Source organism: Haliotis rubra, unplaced genomic scaffold (genome assembly GCF_003918875.1).
Source record: "Haliotis rubra isolate DU_JTF1 unplaced genomic scaffold, ASM391887v1 Scf996, whole genome shotgun sequence".
Classification (NCBI taxonomy): domain Eukaryota; kingdom Metazoa; phylum Mollusca; class Gastropoda; order Lepetellida; family Haliotidae; genus Haliotis; species Haliotis rubra.
The window spans coordinates 153,582-170,941 of record NW_025767741.1 but is presented as its reverse complement, the minus strand read 5'-3'; the positions used below and the strand labels follow the sequence as shown (position 1 = coordinate 170,941).

Below are 17,360 nucleotides of genomic sequence, written 5' to 3'. Positions count from 1 at the left end.
ACACACATGCACATTAGAGGTTCAATTCGACAATTTGACTGTTGTGAGTGGTCAAGGGATACCTTTGATCGTGTGTTAGCATCCCACATAATTTATGTCACCTGGTCAGTGCGGAAGTCCCCCACTTCTGCCACGTTATAGCTTTCCCTTTAAGCCATGAGATAACAGAATATAGTCCAAGCGGCGTTGAACCGAACTCACACATTACGGAAAACGAAACATGATAAGGATTCAACTAAATGTCCGTCATTGTCCGGAAACACAGTAAGAAGTGACAATCACTTTATCAAGTTTTCCTGGCTGTGCCGAGCCGTCCAGTCAACAAGCGAATACTCTGATAAGCATTTATCTTGGTAACATATCACGTGATTGTCACGTGACCGTCATCACAGGAATAGGATGTAAGTCTGAATGTGAGCGTTGGGAGGCTTTGGAACAAAAGTTATTTTTAGCTCCGAGACTCGGGGGGATATTTCCTTGTCGGGAACAGATAAAGGTAAGCTTTTGTCTTACTCCTCGTTTGATTGTTTCTTGTTCAGGCATTTCTAGCAGGCAGGTGCTTGTTGACTCTTGTTATCTGTAACTGGCACAACAACGGTTTGGATACTTTAGATCTACGACTACAGGACTGGCGGGTTGTGTACAGACGTGCTTGCGAGAGGGGTACGACGCAGACTCATGAGACCCCCTAGCGGTTTCTCGCACGTGCGCTGTATAGTCTTCGGTACCGACCTGAAATTGAATGATGCAGACTTTGGTTATACAGTCGAAAGTTGGATTGATCCAGTCCTGTCGGTCTGTGTCGTGTTGGTTGATATTACTATAGCTGAATGATTGCAGTCAAGGAACTAACTACGCTGGGGAACCGATCATTTCATATATTTGTGGAGTGTGGCAGTTTGAGAGGGGAGGAGAAAAGTGTGTGCGTGCGTGCGTGCGTGCGTGCGTGCGTGCGTGCGTGCGTGTGTGTGTGAGAAAGTACAATTGTTTGAAGTGAAGCATTTAACTCATATTTGGCCGGTATGTACCATGTTACTATGTATGGGAGGCATGTTGGCAACTCTCACAATGAACCATGTTGGAAATTCTGATAATGACCCCGGTTGGTAACTCTGATTATGACCCATGTTGGTAGCTGTGACAATGGCCCATGTTGGTATCTGTGACAATGAACCATGTTGGTAACTGTGACAATGAACCATGTTGGTAACTGTGACAATGAACCGTGTTGGTTACTGTGACAATGAACCATGTTGGTAACTGTGACAATGAACCGTGTTGGTAACTGTGACAATGAACCGTGTTGGTTACTGTGACAATGAACCATGTTGGTTACTGTGACAATGAACCATGTTGGTTACTGTGACAATGACCCATGTTGGTAACTGTGACAATGACCCATGTTGGTTACTGTGACAATGAACCATGTTGGTTACTGTGACAATGAACCATGTTGGTAACTGTGACAATGACCCGTGTTGGTTACTGTGACAATGAACCATGTTGGTAACTGTGACAATGAACCATGTTGGTAACTGTGACAATGAACCGTGTTGGTTACTGTGACAATGAACCATGTTGGTAACTGTGACAATGAACCATGTTGGTAACTGTGACAATGAACCATGTTGGTAACTGTGACAATGAACCATGTTGGTAACTGTGACAATGAACCGTGTTGGTTACTGTGACAATGAACCATGTTGGTAACTGTGACAATGAACCGTGTTGGTTACTGTGACAATGAACCGTGTTGGTAACTGTGACAATGAACCGTGTTGGTTACTGTGACAATGAACCGTGTTGGTTACTGTGACAATGAACCATGTTGGTTACTGTGACAATGACCCATGTTGGTAACTGTGACAATGACCCATGTTGGTTACTGTGACAATGACCCATGTTGGTAACTGTGACAATGAACCATGTTGGTAACTGTGACAATGACCCATGTTGGTTACTGTGACAATGAACCGTGTTGGTAACTGTGACAATGAACCATGTTGGTAACTGTGACAATGAACCGTGTTGGCTACTGTGACAATGAACCGTGTTGGTTACTGTGACAATGAACCGTGTTGGTAACTGTGACAATGAACCATGTTAGTAACTGTGAGAATGAACCGTGTTGGTGGCTACTGTGACAATGAACCATGTTGGTTACTGTGACAATGAACCGTGTTGGTAACTGTGACAATGAACCATGTTGGTTACTGTGACAATGAACCATGTTGGTTACTGTGACAATGAACCATGTTGGTTACTGTGACAATGAACCGTGTTGGTAACTGTGACAATGAACCATGTTGGTAACTGTGACAATGAACCATGTTGGTAACTGTGACAATGAACCATGTTGGTTACTGTGACAATGACCCATGTTGGTTACTGTGACAATGAACCATGTTGGTTACTGTGACAATGACAATGAACCCTGTTGGTAACTGTGACAATGACCCGTGTTGGCTACTGTGACAATGAACCATGTTGGTAACTGTGACAATGAACCGTGTTGGTAACTGTGACAATGAACCGTGTTGGTTACTGTGACAATGAACCGTGTTGGTTACTGTGACAATGAACCATGTTGGTTACTGTGACAATGACCCATGTTGGTAACTGTGACAATGAACCATGTTGGTTACTGTGACAATGAACCATGTTGGTTACTGTGACAATGAACCATGTTGGTAACTGTGACAATGACCCGTGTTGGTTACTGTGACAATGAACCATGTTGGTAACTGTGACAATGAACCAATTGGTAACCAATGAACCGTGTTGGTTACTGTGACAATGAACCATGTTGGTAACTGTGACAATGAACCATGTTGGTAACTGTGACAATGAACCATGTTGGTAGCCATGTGTGACAATGGTTGGTACTGTGACAATGAACCATGTTGGTAACTGTGACAATGAACCGTGTTGGTTACTGTGACAATGAACCATGTTGGTTACTGTGACAATGAACCGTTGTTGTGACAATGAACCATGTTGGTTACTGTGACAATGAACCGTGTTGTAACTGTGACAATGAACCATGTTGGTTACTGTGACAATGAACCGTGTTGGTAGCTGTGACAATGAACCATGTTGGTTACTGTGACAATGACCCATGTTGGTTACTGTGACAATGAACCATGTTGGTAACTGTGACAATGAACCATGTTGGTTACTGTGACAATGAACCATGTTGGTTACTGTGACAATGAACCATGTTGGTAACTGTGACAATGACCCATGTTGGTTACTGTGACAATGAACCGTGTTGGTAACTGTGACAATGAACCATGTTGGTAACTGTGACAATGAACCGTGTTGGCTACTGTGACAATGAACCGTGTTGGTTACTGTGACAATGACCCGTGTTGGTAACTGTGACAATGAACCATGTTGGTAACTGTGACAATGAACCGTGTTGGTTACTGTGACAATGAACCATGTTGGTTACTGTGACAATGAACCGTGTTGGTAACTGTGACAATGAACCATGTTGGTTACTGTGACAATGAACCATGTTGGTTACTGTGACAATGAACCATGTTGGTTACTGTGACAATGAACCGTGTTGGTAACTGTGACAATGAACCATGTTGGTTACTGTGACAATGAACCATGTTGGTAACTGTGACAATGAACCATGTTGGTTACTGTGACAATGAACCGTATTGGTAACTGTGAAAATGAACCATGGGGATAATTCCGTTGGCTCCTTGTTAGCAATTGTGTAGGTTGCCTCTGTACAAACACATTCCGTTGTTATATACATTAAGTGGTTGTTCAGCAACTAAAACAGCATGTTTCGGTGCTAATGAACACACTCTCCCTTTGAGGGCTTAATTGTTATATCATATTATATTTACCAGCAGTAACTGATAACTGTGTAAGTACGATTTGGCAATTACATGACTGAAACAATGCGAACATTCATTTGATATCAAGTCATAATGTAATTTTAGTTAATGTAAGATATTTTTTATAATTATGTAATGAGGGAATTGCCCATCATTTCGTTAATTGTGCTAGTTATAGCGGCGGTATCTATTGATCATTAAGAGTCGGGGTCAAGAAGGAAGAGGAGGAATTGAAGGTCAAGTGACAAATGAAGGTTGTGGTCATTAAGAGCCCGGGTGATTCCAACGATAAGGCTCCCTTTCTTCTTCTCCCTGGTGAATATTTGCCAAACCTGAACGCTGAATATTACTATTACAAAGATATACTCTTTGCTACGGAACCCTTACACTGCATTCTGCTCTTTTATTTTATTTTTCTTGAAATATCAAGATACTAAGTTTAAATTTCAACGTTTGATACTGAAAGATCATTATACTAAGTCTAAATATCGTGAATTTCAACATATTGTCTAGAGCTAGAAATTTCAATATAATATAGCATTATTGCATTTCGGGACTAGGAGGCCTAGAGTAGAGATTAGGATATAGTGCTGTTGAATAATCTTGATTTGAATACTTTATACATGGAGGTGGCTAAGCGGAGCAATAGGTTACTTTCTGTCGTTCATGACAAGATAATGAACTGTTGAGTCCATGGGTAGCTATAATAATACCTGGGTAACTAATGTTCCCGAGTGTAGGCGTAATATGGACCTATTAACAGAACATGATATTCGTCTTCACCTCCCCCGCAGTACGGACATGATAAGTCAGCGGGGTTACAACTGTGAACATGTTTGTATTTAGTGACTGTAAAATTATTTGAACAGCATCTGAACTTAGCCAAAGCCCTCCTTAATTGCACGGAGTATATTCAAGTTATCAAGCTGACTTCATATGTACAATAAGTTGACAAACAGAGTAGAATTACTAACATCTTGATTCCAATTTTGCCTAGAAATGTCAATATATAAATTTTTAACTTCAACATAGTATCTCGAAATTTAAGAAAATAATGGAAAAAAGCTAACGATCCCCAAAAGCTTCCGTGCTTAACGTGGGAATTCCATGTGTCCCCGCTGCGTGGCAAGCGCGTTATGTTATTATGCCTCTTATCTGGTCGGCCTTCTGTGTAGGACTCCTACAGGAAGAATTCTAATATGCGGCATAACTGAATATTAATTTTCCAAGTCTAATGAACTGTTACATGGTCAAATATCCTTTCGTCCTTGTGTTTTGTTGGTTGGTTCGTTCGTTCGCTGGTTCGTTGGTTGGTTCGTTGGTGGGTAGGTTCGTTGGTTGGTTGGTTGGTTGGTTGGTTCGTTCGTTCGTTCGTTCGTTCGTTCGTTCGTTCATACAAGGACATCCCTGGTCAATTAAAGTGTGTTATGTGGACCTCCGGCCTTGTATAGATGATAGAGTGTCAGCTGTCGGAGGGGAAGGTCGGTGGTTTAGAGACGTTAAAGGATTACACTTATTACCCTGTCTGGCGCTCTCCATTCAAGGGGCGATGGGGTAGCCTAGTGGTTAGGCGTTCGCTCGTCACGCCAAAGACCCGGGTTCGATTCCCAACATGGATACAATGTGTGAAGCCTATTTCTGGTGTCCCCCGCCGTGATATTGCTGGAATATTGCTGAAAGTGGCGTAAATCTAAACTCATTCACTCACTCTCCATGAAATGGTTAAAGCGATCACTGCTTAAAACGAGTCAGTTTTCTGTGTCTAAGAATAAGTCATGTAAGGTGTTAGAACGGCACAGCACTTAATGCCGGCATCAGATCGCTCTTCTTCACACGTCCCTACAAGAGAATATATATAATTCTGTTACAAACAAGTAACTCCAATTAAATTGAAAAGGAGGCCCCGTGAGCTGAGAGGGCATCTAGACTTGTTTTATCTAGCGCTCTTGCAGAGTTAGGCGGAAGGGAATATAATGTGGTTCGTGGACTGTGAGAGAGACTAGGCGCTACAGAAGTGAGGTAATCTGTAACGTGTAACCAAGAGTTGGTGTTTTCTAGAAGCCAACTCACCAACATCAAATAGGCTACTCCAATCAAAGATGTGACTAAGACTACGCTTAATCTCTGACTATATATCATTTTGACAGAAACAAATAATTTGCTAGAAAAGGAGCCCCAGCGAGATATGAGACAGACTGAGACAGACTGTGAGACATACTGTGAGACAGACTGAGACAGACTGTGAGACAGACTGTGAGACAGACTGTGTGTGGATACACTGGCTTTGATCTGGAGACACCAAAGACAATGTTATCACCACAGCAGACCGGGTCCATTAATGAGTGATGAAGAGAAACGACAGAGCCAGCTGTATGACTGATAGGCAGCTGATATGGATACTGTGTGTGACTGGGTCAGGTTCTAGGTTTCCCCTTCCAATACATTTGACAAAACCGATAACGTGGAGTGTCGTATGTGCAATGTTTTTATTTATTTATTTATTTATTTATTTGTGCCTCGACTCCCCACATGGGTACAATGTGTGAAGCCCATTTCTGGTGTCCCCCGCCGTGATAGTGCTGGATTATTGCTAAAAGCGGCGTAAAACCATATTCACTCACTCACTCATTTTGTTTGATCGTTGGGTCGTTGATATGGATCGTCCGCTAGATGATTGGTTGATAAATATATTTTCTATTGAATCATTCAATAACTTCATTCAGAAAGACAGACAGATAGATAGATCACTTTACATACGATAGTTGATATGGTTGATCCGTTTGTCAATTCGTAGGATCGTCCGTTAGTCGATTGGTTGATATCTATTGAATCATTCATTAACTTCATTCAGAAAGACAGACAGATAGATCAAGTTTTACACGAGTCTCAATGAGAATATTAATGAGGCAAAGTATATTGTGCTATGACTTAATAATCGCCAACGTTAGAGTTGAGGTGATCGACATCCATCCCGCTAACTAGGCGGGGTCCAGGCAATCCCGAGGAACAATGGAAGCTTTGTCCCGTTGACCTGACCGGAAGTGCTCACTAGGTCACACACTGCCTTAGACTCCCTGGAACATGTATATTAAGCATGAGTACCCACCGACAGGGAAGTAACCACTGAAACTTGCCCCCTCAGAATATTTGTCCCCAGGCTGATGGCAACGGTGTTGACCCGATCCAAAGGAACGCTTGCCATGAACTCAACTAGTAGTAACTTTCAAACAGGGATCAGTATGGATGGTCTAAAATATCTGCTCGAATGAATGGCAGTTCGACTTTTACACTATACCTTTACTGTATTCATTAATCGGGTGTTATTGTGTTGTTACCTCGTGTCATCGTGTACCAGCTACGTATATCGATGCTCATGATGTCAATCACTTGATCATCTGGCCCAGGCTCGATTATTTACAGACCACCGTCATAGAGCTGGAATGTTTGTGAGCATGGCGTTTAGCAATAGACAAACAAACGAAATGTAACAAAACAATGACTTTGCCTTGGACATGGCGCGTATGGACGTGATTATGATCACGACATTTCATGAAGATGAGTGAGTAAGTGAGTGAGTTTAGTTTTACGCCGCGTTTAGCAATATTCCAGCAATATCCCGACGGGGGACACTAGAAATATATCAAAACGGGTTGGTTAAAGTTGTTGGTTTTTTACCTTAATCAACGAGTGTCAGAAGACACTTTGGGGAGATTGCATTTATCATCCAAAATCATTCTTCATCAGTTATCAGTAAAAGAATGAATGTATCTCAACACAAAACTGCCATTAGGCTTCTTGAACAGTGATCTCAGTGAGGTCATAGCATTGTGACGTCATCAGCTTTATGACATCATGTATTGTGATGTCATCAACTTTGTGACGTCATAGCATGTCAGTTGTGCTCTTAGTGAGGTCATTAACTTATGATGTAATAGCATTATAACAGTTCAATTGTTGCGATATCTACAATGTAAATTAGATATCGCTTGTAGATATCGCTTGATCTCACAAAAGCAATATCTACTGTGTGAGCCAGGTTGGGATGATAAATCCATGCAGTAATTGAAACTGACCATATTGTTTTCAACATTCAGTGCCGTCTTATACTGAATTGTCGAATGTGACCAGAGATAGCTTTAAGCTCCCTGTAACTATAGAACTTTATTGTAAAATGGTTGAGTTTGTGTGAACAACGAGCGTGTGCAGTATCAGCGTTCCATTGCTGTGGGAGGTTGTAGTTATGAAGCAGTCGTTGAAGAGGCCGATAGAGAGCCACAAAAGCTCGGCACACATGGGCAGTGTGTCCTGTCCTGGACAACCAGCTCGGAACTGGTGCTTAGAAACAAACATCTAGCTCAGTGAGGCTGGTTTCTATGCAGTACTTAGGAAACATCAGCATGTCGGGTGGCGATCTCTGGTAACAACTGATAGCGGGCAATATCGTGGTGATTCATTTGCCTGGAGAGGAGACGTGGTTGACAGTTTGATCTGGAAACAAAGAATGCAATGTTGATAAAGTATCTGGGCGTAATGCAGTTTGAGCGGAGTGATTACACGGCGAGGGAAGTCCTGGATTGTTAAGTGGTTGTTGTATGTTTGGCAATATTCTCAAATGGTGGCATAATATGATAGCACAAATCTTGGTTCAATAGAAGAAGACAAATATTGACAGAAAAGTACTTAGAAACTCCCAAACAATCTTTCAATATCAGTCAGTTTGTGTACGGTTAGTTATTGATCAAAATAGTTGGTCGTTAAGTAACATGACTTAATTTCAGAGCTTTCATTTTTGTGGAATGTTAAACATAAGTCTTTAGCTAGTGGTCAAGGGATGATGTCCCTCGGGCACGCCGAACACCTTTGATCGTAGTAATAATAATAATAATAACTTTGGATTGTCGCTAGTATCCAGTGATCACTGCTCAGATTCGCTTCTAGGAGTTCTACATTGACTGGAGTCTATTCAAATACATCTTTCGTGAACATATATGTCTTGAGGTGTTTCTGGAAAGTGGCAACATCTTGAATGTTTCTAATGTCAGTGGGGAGACTGTTCCTCAGATTAGGTACAGCTGTTGCAAAGGACCTGTCTCCAAACGATGCTTTTCGAGATACTGGCACACAGAGCAGATTTTGATCACCCGAACGAAGAGTTCTTGGTAGTCTGCAGCTGGTTGTGAGGCTTTGGGATGCAAGACCATCCATTGCTTTTAACACAAGAAGGAGGATCCCGTACTGAATCCTACTGGATACAGGCAACCAATGGAGTTGGCGGAGAATGGGGCTTATGTTATAAAATTTTCTTGTCCTTGTAATGAGTCTTGCAGCTGAATTTTGAGCAAGCTGTAGCTTGTTAACGAGACGTTTAGGGAGACTGTCGTAACTGGCAGCTACCTATTGATTATGGTCGTTCCACATTGTTCGGGGAGATGGTAGCTCTGGCGCTCCACTCGCTTGGTCTGTTGCAGGATGCTAAGTCAAGGAGTGAGGGGTCGGACGAGCGTGACCCCTAACTAATCACATAACATTTATGTACTGGCACACATACATTCAAAGGTAAACGCAACACCAAGTTTATACTCACATAGTTTTACTCTGTCTCAGTCCATCTCTCTAACTACAACTTCAACATCAGACAGGGCAGGTTCGTACCGCACGGGCAACTGAGTGGCGTGGATTAGCTTCCTAAATGTTGAGCTCGAACAACTCGCACACTGAGCTCTTAGCGCCCAAACATGTCTTTTTAAATGAGACGAGCCTGACCTGATCTTGATCACGTATTTAAACATATCGTTTTGATTCGTTAATAACTGTATCTGTCCTTTCACTCATGTGTATTATAATTAGAGGGCTGTCGGACAGCACCGTTCAGTGACCTTTTTCAGTGATTTGCTACTTCCGTCTCCGCCCTTTAACTCCTGTTTTTCGTAACCTTCCTCTGACGAACTTGTCGTGTCCTTACCTCACGAAAGTTTTAGCCAAGTTCATATCTCAATGTTTATCTTTCTTTTATTCCCGTCTTTCTGTCTCCATTCTGTGTTTAACCGTTCTTAGTCTGCGGCACAACGTTGGGACTGAGAGAGAGACGTGTCCCGTTGTGCGGTACGGCATTCCTCGTGTCCCCCCTTCCTGTTCTGGCTGGAACGGAATCCTGCCTACTTGACTTAGCCATATTATCATCCGTTACCATTTAGGTTTCTGCCAGAGGTCGCTTCAGTGTCGTGAGCCATTGTTATTTATTGTACAGTCATGGACTATACACCATCTCCAAACAGAAGCTGTGCATTGTTAATCCTGTATAGACCCGGTATAGTCGTTTATTATCCATATGGTGGAACCAGTGTTATATATATATCATATGTGCACATGTGCACATATCACTTTTGCCAAGCAACCATTCTTTCTGTATTTCGTCGTCTGTGACGTCATTTAACAATTGAACGTGACGTCAATGAAGTGGGCCGTCACACTTGCTTACCATGTGCTACTGCACAAATGTACATAAATAAAATAAAGTAATTATTACACTCGAGCAAGTGTGTTATCCGACTTATGCGAAATTTCGTACACAATTTCACACTCTTTTCTTATACGCCGTATGACACACTTGCTCGTGTAATAAATTCGTATATGTCCCACTCGGATTCCGTATAGACCCAGTAAAGTCGTATATGTCCCACTCGAATTCCGTATAGACCCATTAAAGTCGTATATGTCCCACTCGAATTCCGTACAGACCCAGTAAAGTATATGTGCCACTTGGATTCCGTAAAGACCAAGTAAAGTCGTATATGTCCCACTCGGATTCCGTATAGACCCAGTAAAGTCGTATCTGTCCCACTCGGATTCTGTATAGACCCAGTAAAGTGGGGGCGAGCTTGCTAAGGCGCCAGGCTAGTGATCCAGAGAGGTTGAGGTGTCGGGATCTAGCCCACCTGTGACCGGGTGTAAAAACCTTGGAGTCAACTTTGTGTGCAGATTCTTTCAGTGTTGTCACAACCCCTAGTGTACAGTACACAACCCTGTGCACTTAAAATAACCCACTAATCCGTTGGTATATGACCAGATGGTGGCCACATGAATACCTAGTTGCGGGTACAGCAACGTGCAGTGAACTTTGACAAAGTACTGTGACTATGTGTCCCAGTCCACCAAGCTGTGAATTGGTACCTCGTTAGGATGAGAAAGCCACAATAACTCGGTGCGCCTAGTGGCAGCAAGAGTTGTATACTCCCCAGAGAGTTGAGATTGATAATACGATGTGCCATTGAGATTGGCATCCAATGATCGAGGGAAAAAATATCAGCGCCTTGAGCATGCACTAGTTGCCTGGATATGTGCGCTATATAAATATCCTAGAATAATATAAAGTCGTATATGTCCCACTCGAATTCCGTGTAGACCCATTAAAGTCGTATATGTCCCACTCGAATTCCGTACAGACCCAGTAAAGTATATGTGCCACTTGGATTCCGTAAAGACCAAGTAAAGTCGTATATGTCCCACTCGGATTCCGTATAGACCCAGTAAAGTCGTATCTGTCCCACTCGGATTCTGTATAGACCCAGTAAAGTGGGGGCGAGCTTGCTAAGGCGCCAGGCTAGTGATCCAGAGAGGTTGAGGTGTCGGGATCTAGCCCACCTGTGACCGGGTGTAAAAACCTTGGAGTCAACTTTGTGTGCAGATTCTTTCAGTGTTGTCACAACCCCTAGTGTACAGTACACAACCCTGTGCACTTAAAATAACCCACTAATCCGTTGGTATATGACCAGATGGTGGCCACATGAATACCTAGTTGCGGGTACAGCAACGTGCAGTGAACTTTGACAAAGTACTGTGACTATGTGTCCCAGTCCACCAAGCTGTGAATTGGTACCTCGTTAGGATGAGAAAGCCACAATAACTCGGTGCGCCTAGTGGCAGCAAGAGTTGTATACTCCCCAGAGAGTTGAGATTGATAATACGATGTGCCATTGAGATTGGCATCCAATGATCGAGGGAAAAAATATCAGCGCCTTGAGCATGCACTAGTTGCCTGGATATGTGCGCTATATAAATATCCTATAATAATATAAAGTCGTATATGTCCCACTCAGATTCCGTATAGACCAAGTAAAGTCGTATATGTCCAACTCGGATTCCGTATAGACCCAGCAAACAAGTATTGGCCAAGTGAACAAGTATTGCCCGCTTTAATCCCGTACTAACACGTATAGAATGCACGCCGATTCGAACTTATTTCGGACAGTCAATGAATAATGTTTTAATACAAATTGAACGTAAACTTCAGTCTTCCATGCTTATACGACATCGTTTTATAATAGCCGTGAAGATGTGGAAGAATTCGTCTTCAGCAACCCATGCTTGTCGTAAGGATCGACTAACTTAATCATTTAGTATATGGATGTTCGTGATGTCAATGCTTTAATTGTCTAGTCTAGACTCGATAACTATGTATTGCCGCCGTACAGCAGGAGTATCGTTTAATAATGCTTTCACCCTACAAACAAACGACTTGTGAAACTGAAAGGGTCAGACTTCAGATACGAGTGTCGTATTTCCGGATAATCATATCCGTAGACATAATGAGTAATAAGGCACTACTGTCACGTGACCCTCAACCGTACATTTATACTGACGTCCAGAAGTAAGTACACACATGCTGCTTATTAAGTATGTGTTGGTGACCCCGGGTCGGGACAGGTCCTAGTCTGTCTCACTGTCCCTGAACTTCATTATTTTCCGATCCACCTAGCCCTCCCTGCAATTTTTATAGTCTGTCTCACAGTCCCTGAACCACATTATTTCCCCTACTGCCTAGCCCTCCCTGCAATTTTTATAGCCTGTCTCACAGTCCCTGAACCACATTATTTTCCCTACCGCCTAGCCTCTCCTCCCTGCAATGTAGCCTGTCTCACAGTCCCTGAACCACATTATTTTCACTTCTGCCTAGCCCTCCCTGCAATGTAGCCTGTCTCACAGTCCCTGAACCACATTATGGTCCCATCCACCTAGCCCTCCCTGCAATGTAGTCTGTCTCACAGTCCCTGAACCACATTATTTCCCTACTGCCTAGCCCTCCCTGCAATGTGGTCTGTCTCACAGTCCCTGAACCACATTATTTCCCTACTGCCTAGCCCTCCCTGCAATGTGGTCTGTCTCACAGTCCCTGAACCACATTATGGTCCCATCCACCTAGCCCTCCCTGCAATGTAGTCTGTCTCACAGTCCCTGAACCACATTATTACCCCTACAGCCTAGCCCTCCCTGCAATGTAGTCTGTCTCACAGTCCCTGAACCACATTATTACCCCTACAGCCTAGCCCTCCCTGCAATGTAGTCTGTCTCACAGTCCCTGCACCACATTATTACCCCTACTGCCTAGCCCTCCCTGCAATGTGGTCTGTCTCACAGTCCCTGAACCACATTATTCCCTACTGCCTAGCCCTCCCTGCAATGTAGTCTGTCTCACAGTCCCTGAACCACATTATTTCCCTACTGCCTAGCCCCCCCCTGCAATGTAGTCTGTCTCACAGTCCCTGAACCACATTATTTCCCTACTGCCTAGCCCTCCCTGCAATGTAGTCTGTCTCACAGTCCCTGAACCACATTATGGTCCCATCCACCTAGCCCTCCCTGCAATGTAATCTGTCTCACAGTCCCTGAACCACATTATTCCCTACTGCCTAGCCCTCCCTGCAATGTAGTATGTCTCACAGTCCCTGAACCACATTATTTCCCTACTGCCTAGCCCTCCCTGCAATGTAGTCTGTCTCACAGTCCCTGAACCACATTATGGTCCCATCCACCTAGCCCTCCCTGCAATGTAGTCTGTCTCACAGTCCCTGAACCACATTATGGTCCCATCCACCTAGCCCTCCCTGCAATGTAGTCTGTCTCACAGTCCCTGAACCACATTATTTCCCTACTGCCTAGCCCTCCCTGCAATGTAGTAGTCTGTCTCACAGTCCCTGAACCACATTATGGTCCCATCCACCTAGCCCTCCCTGCAATGTAGTCTGTCTCACAGTCCCTGAACCACATTATTTCCCTACTGCCTAGCCCTCCCTGCAATGTAGTCTGTCTCACAGTCCCTGAACCACATTATGGTCCCATCCACCTAGCCCTCCCTGCAATGTAGTCTGTCTCACAGTCCCTGAACCACATTATGGTCCCATCCACCTAGCCCTCCTTGCAATGTATTCTGTCTCACAGTCCCTGAACCACATTATGGTCCCATCCACCTAGCCCTCCCTGCAATGTAGTCTGTCTCACAGTCCCTGAACCACATTATGGTCCCATCCACCTAGCCCTCCCTGCAATGTAGTCTGTCTCACAGTCCCTGAACCACATTAATTCCCTACTGCCTAGCCCTCCCTGCAATGTAGTCTGTCTCACAGTCCCTGAACCACATTATGGTCCCATCCACCTAGCCCTCCCTGCAATGTAGTCTGTCTCACAGTCCCTGAACCACATTATGGTCCCATCCACCTAGCCCTCCTTGCAATGTATTCTGTCTCACAGTCCCTGAACCACATTATGGTCCCATCCACCTAGCCTCCTCCCTGCAATGTAGTCTGTCTCACAGTCCCTGAACCACATTATGGTCCCCTACCACCTAGCCCTCCCTGCAATGTAGTCTGTCTCACAGTCCCTGAACCACATTATGGTCCCATCCACCTAGCCCCTCCTTGCAATGTATTCTGTCTCACAGTCCCTGAACCACATTATGGTCCCATCCACCTAGCCCTCCCTGCAATATAGTCTGTCTCACAGTCCCTGAACCACATTATGGTCCCATCCACCTAGCCCTCCCTGCAATGTAGTCTGTCTCACAGTCCCTGAACCACATTAATTCCCTACTGCCTAGCCTCCTCCTGCAATGTAGTCTGTCTCACAGTCCCTGAACCACATTATGGTCCCATCCACCTAGCCCTCCCTGCAATGTAGTCTGTCTGTCTCACAGTCCCTGAACCACATTATGGTCCCATCCACTGCTAGCCCTCCTTGCAATGTAGTCTGTCTCACAGTCCCTGAACCACATTATGGTCCCATCCACCTAGCCCTCCCTGCAATGTAGTCTGTCTCACAGTCCCTGAACCACATTAATTCCCTACTGCCTAGCCCTCCCTGCAATGTAGTCTGTCTCACAGTCCCTGACCCACATTATGGTCCCATCCACCTAGCCCTCCCTGCAATGTAGTCTGTCTCACAGTCCCTGAACCACATTAATTCCCTACTGCCTAGCCCTCCCTGCAATGTAGTCTGTCTCACAGTCCCTGAACCACATTATGGTCCCATCCACCTAGCCCTCCCTGCAATGTAGTCTGTCTCACAGTCCCTGAACCACATTATGGTCCCATCCACCTAGCCCTCCTTGCAATGTATTCTGTCTCACAGTCCCTGAACCACATTATGGTCCCATCCACCTAGCCCTCCCTGCAATGTAGTCTGTCTCACAGTCCCTGACCCACATTATGGTCCCATCCACCTAGCCCTCCCTGCAATGTAGTCTGTCTCACAGTCCCTGAACCACATTAATTCCCTACTGCCTAGCCCTCCCTGCAATGTAGTCTGTCTCACAGTCCCTGAACCACATTATGGTCCCATCCACCTAGCCCTCCCTGAAATGTAGTCTGTCTCACAGTCCCTGAACCACATTATTTTCCCTACTGCCTAGCCCTCCCTGCAATGCCAAAGCCCTAAATAAAGCAAGCCTAGATTTCCTCAGGTGTTGGAGGTAATCAAGTGGACGTGTCAGTCACGCTTCTTTACGTGTAGTCATACATAGCTGTTCACAATATCAATCACACGATTGTCTGGTCCAGACTGGAATATTGGTGAGTTTAACGTTAAATTACAAAAAACAACACGCATCCCTGACCGTGGAGATATTTGGGGGACTGTCGTCCCGTGTGCGCTACGTCAGGATAGGTTGTCGGGGGGTTCGGTTCTCACGTTCTCTCTCTTTCGGTCCTTGGTTCTCCAAACATATCAGTGTTCGGGGTCTTCTCTAAACTTGCAAACGTGTAGCACTTGCATCGCTCTTGATTCAAGTCTTTAAGCTGATATACCGTGAGTAACCTGATATACCGTGATATAACCTGATATACCGTGATATAACCTGACGTTTGCTCCATGCAGCGTCACACGTGCGGTTAAATTGCTGTAACACGTATGGATAACACAAGTGTGTACACACCCGCGATCTCGCCCGAACTCACACAAGCGAGAGTTACTTTTAAACTCGAGCCCACGTGACCGCTAGACGTTTGATAACCTCGGCGACATGACACTTGTAAAGAGAGGCCACTTTCCGTTTTAATACCATGTAATCTGACGGCCGTTCACAAAACATTACCACGTGTCCTAGGTCTCTTGGTGATAGTGTTCAAACCAGGCACGGAGGGCAAACAGTTAGCTACCGTTGGAAAGGATGTGAGTGAGTGGGACAAGTGCGTGCGTATGTGCGTCAGTGACGTGTCTTTAAGGAACCTTGGACATGTTTTCCGCGGGGCAACGTGTATTTATTTGTAAACGTTGTTAAATGAAAACAGTAATATGTATCTTTATAACTAAAACCAGCATCCATAATTACAGGGAGAGAGTGGTTAATAACAGTTAGTGAATAAATACAGCGAAAGAGCGGATAATAACAGAGTGGATAATTACAGTCAGAGAGTGGATACTTACAGTCAGAGTGTGGATACTTACAGCGAAAGAGAGGATATTAACAGCGAGATAGCGGATAATTACAGTCAGAGAGTGGATAATTACAGCGAAAGAGCGGGTAATAACAGCGAGACAGCGGCTATTTACAGCCAGAGAGTGGATAATTACAGCGAAAGAGCGGGTGATAACAGCGAGATAGCGAATAATTACAGTCAGAGAGTGGATAATTACAGCGAAAGAGTGGATAATTACAGCGAGATAGCGGATAATTACAGTCAGAGAGTGGATAATAACAGCGAGATAGCGGATAATTACAATGAGAGAGTGAATAATTACAGGAAGGGAGCGTGTAAACCCTTTTAACGCGTGTGACTTCAAGACCACTCTTTAAATATTGCGACATACAGTGAATCTCTCTGTACAAAAAAAGATATACATGTATATGTATACAAATTTCATGTCTACATGCATATTACTCATTTCGAGGCGATCTACTTGCCAGCAGTTTTTTCAGCAAATGTGGCCTTGTGATTGTGTACATCGCGAATTATGCCCGTCTTCGTTGAAACGTCTGAGACATATGTACATGTATAAAACAATACAGACGGTACCCAGTCGATACGTTGCGAGGTCAGCGTGACCTTCCAGAAATGGCATGGAGTTTTATTGCTTCCCCGTCACTAGGAAGGTCAAACACATTAAAAACGGAAATGTTACGAATACCTTTCTGAGCTTCACGAAACATTATTACCGTTGAACATCACGTAGACATATTTACTGTTGAAAGACAGAAGACTCGGAAAAAAATTCGAATAAAAAGCTGATCGTAGA

At 44.1% G+C, this 17,360-nt stretch overlaps 1 protein-coding gene across 2 annotated transcripts in view; it reads left to right on the top strand.

Moving 5' to 3' along the window:
- Positions 1 to 387: 387 nt before the first annotated feature.
- LOC124265796 (beta-1,3-galactosyl-O-glycosyl-glycoprotein beta-1,6-N-acetylglucosaminyltransferase-like) overlaps positions 388 to 17,360 on the top strand; it is an 85,465-nt gene continuing 68,492 nt past the window's right edge. For both annotated transcript variants that reach the window (XM_046700624.1, XM_046700626.1), the window contains exon 1: positions 388 to 496. The gene's annotated coding sequence lies outside the window, so the exon portion shown is untranslated. The remainder of the gene's footprint in view (positions 497 to 17,360) is intronic.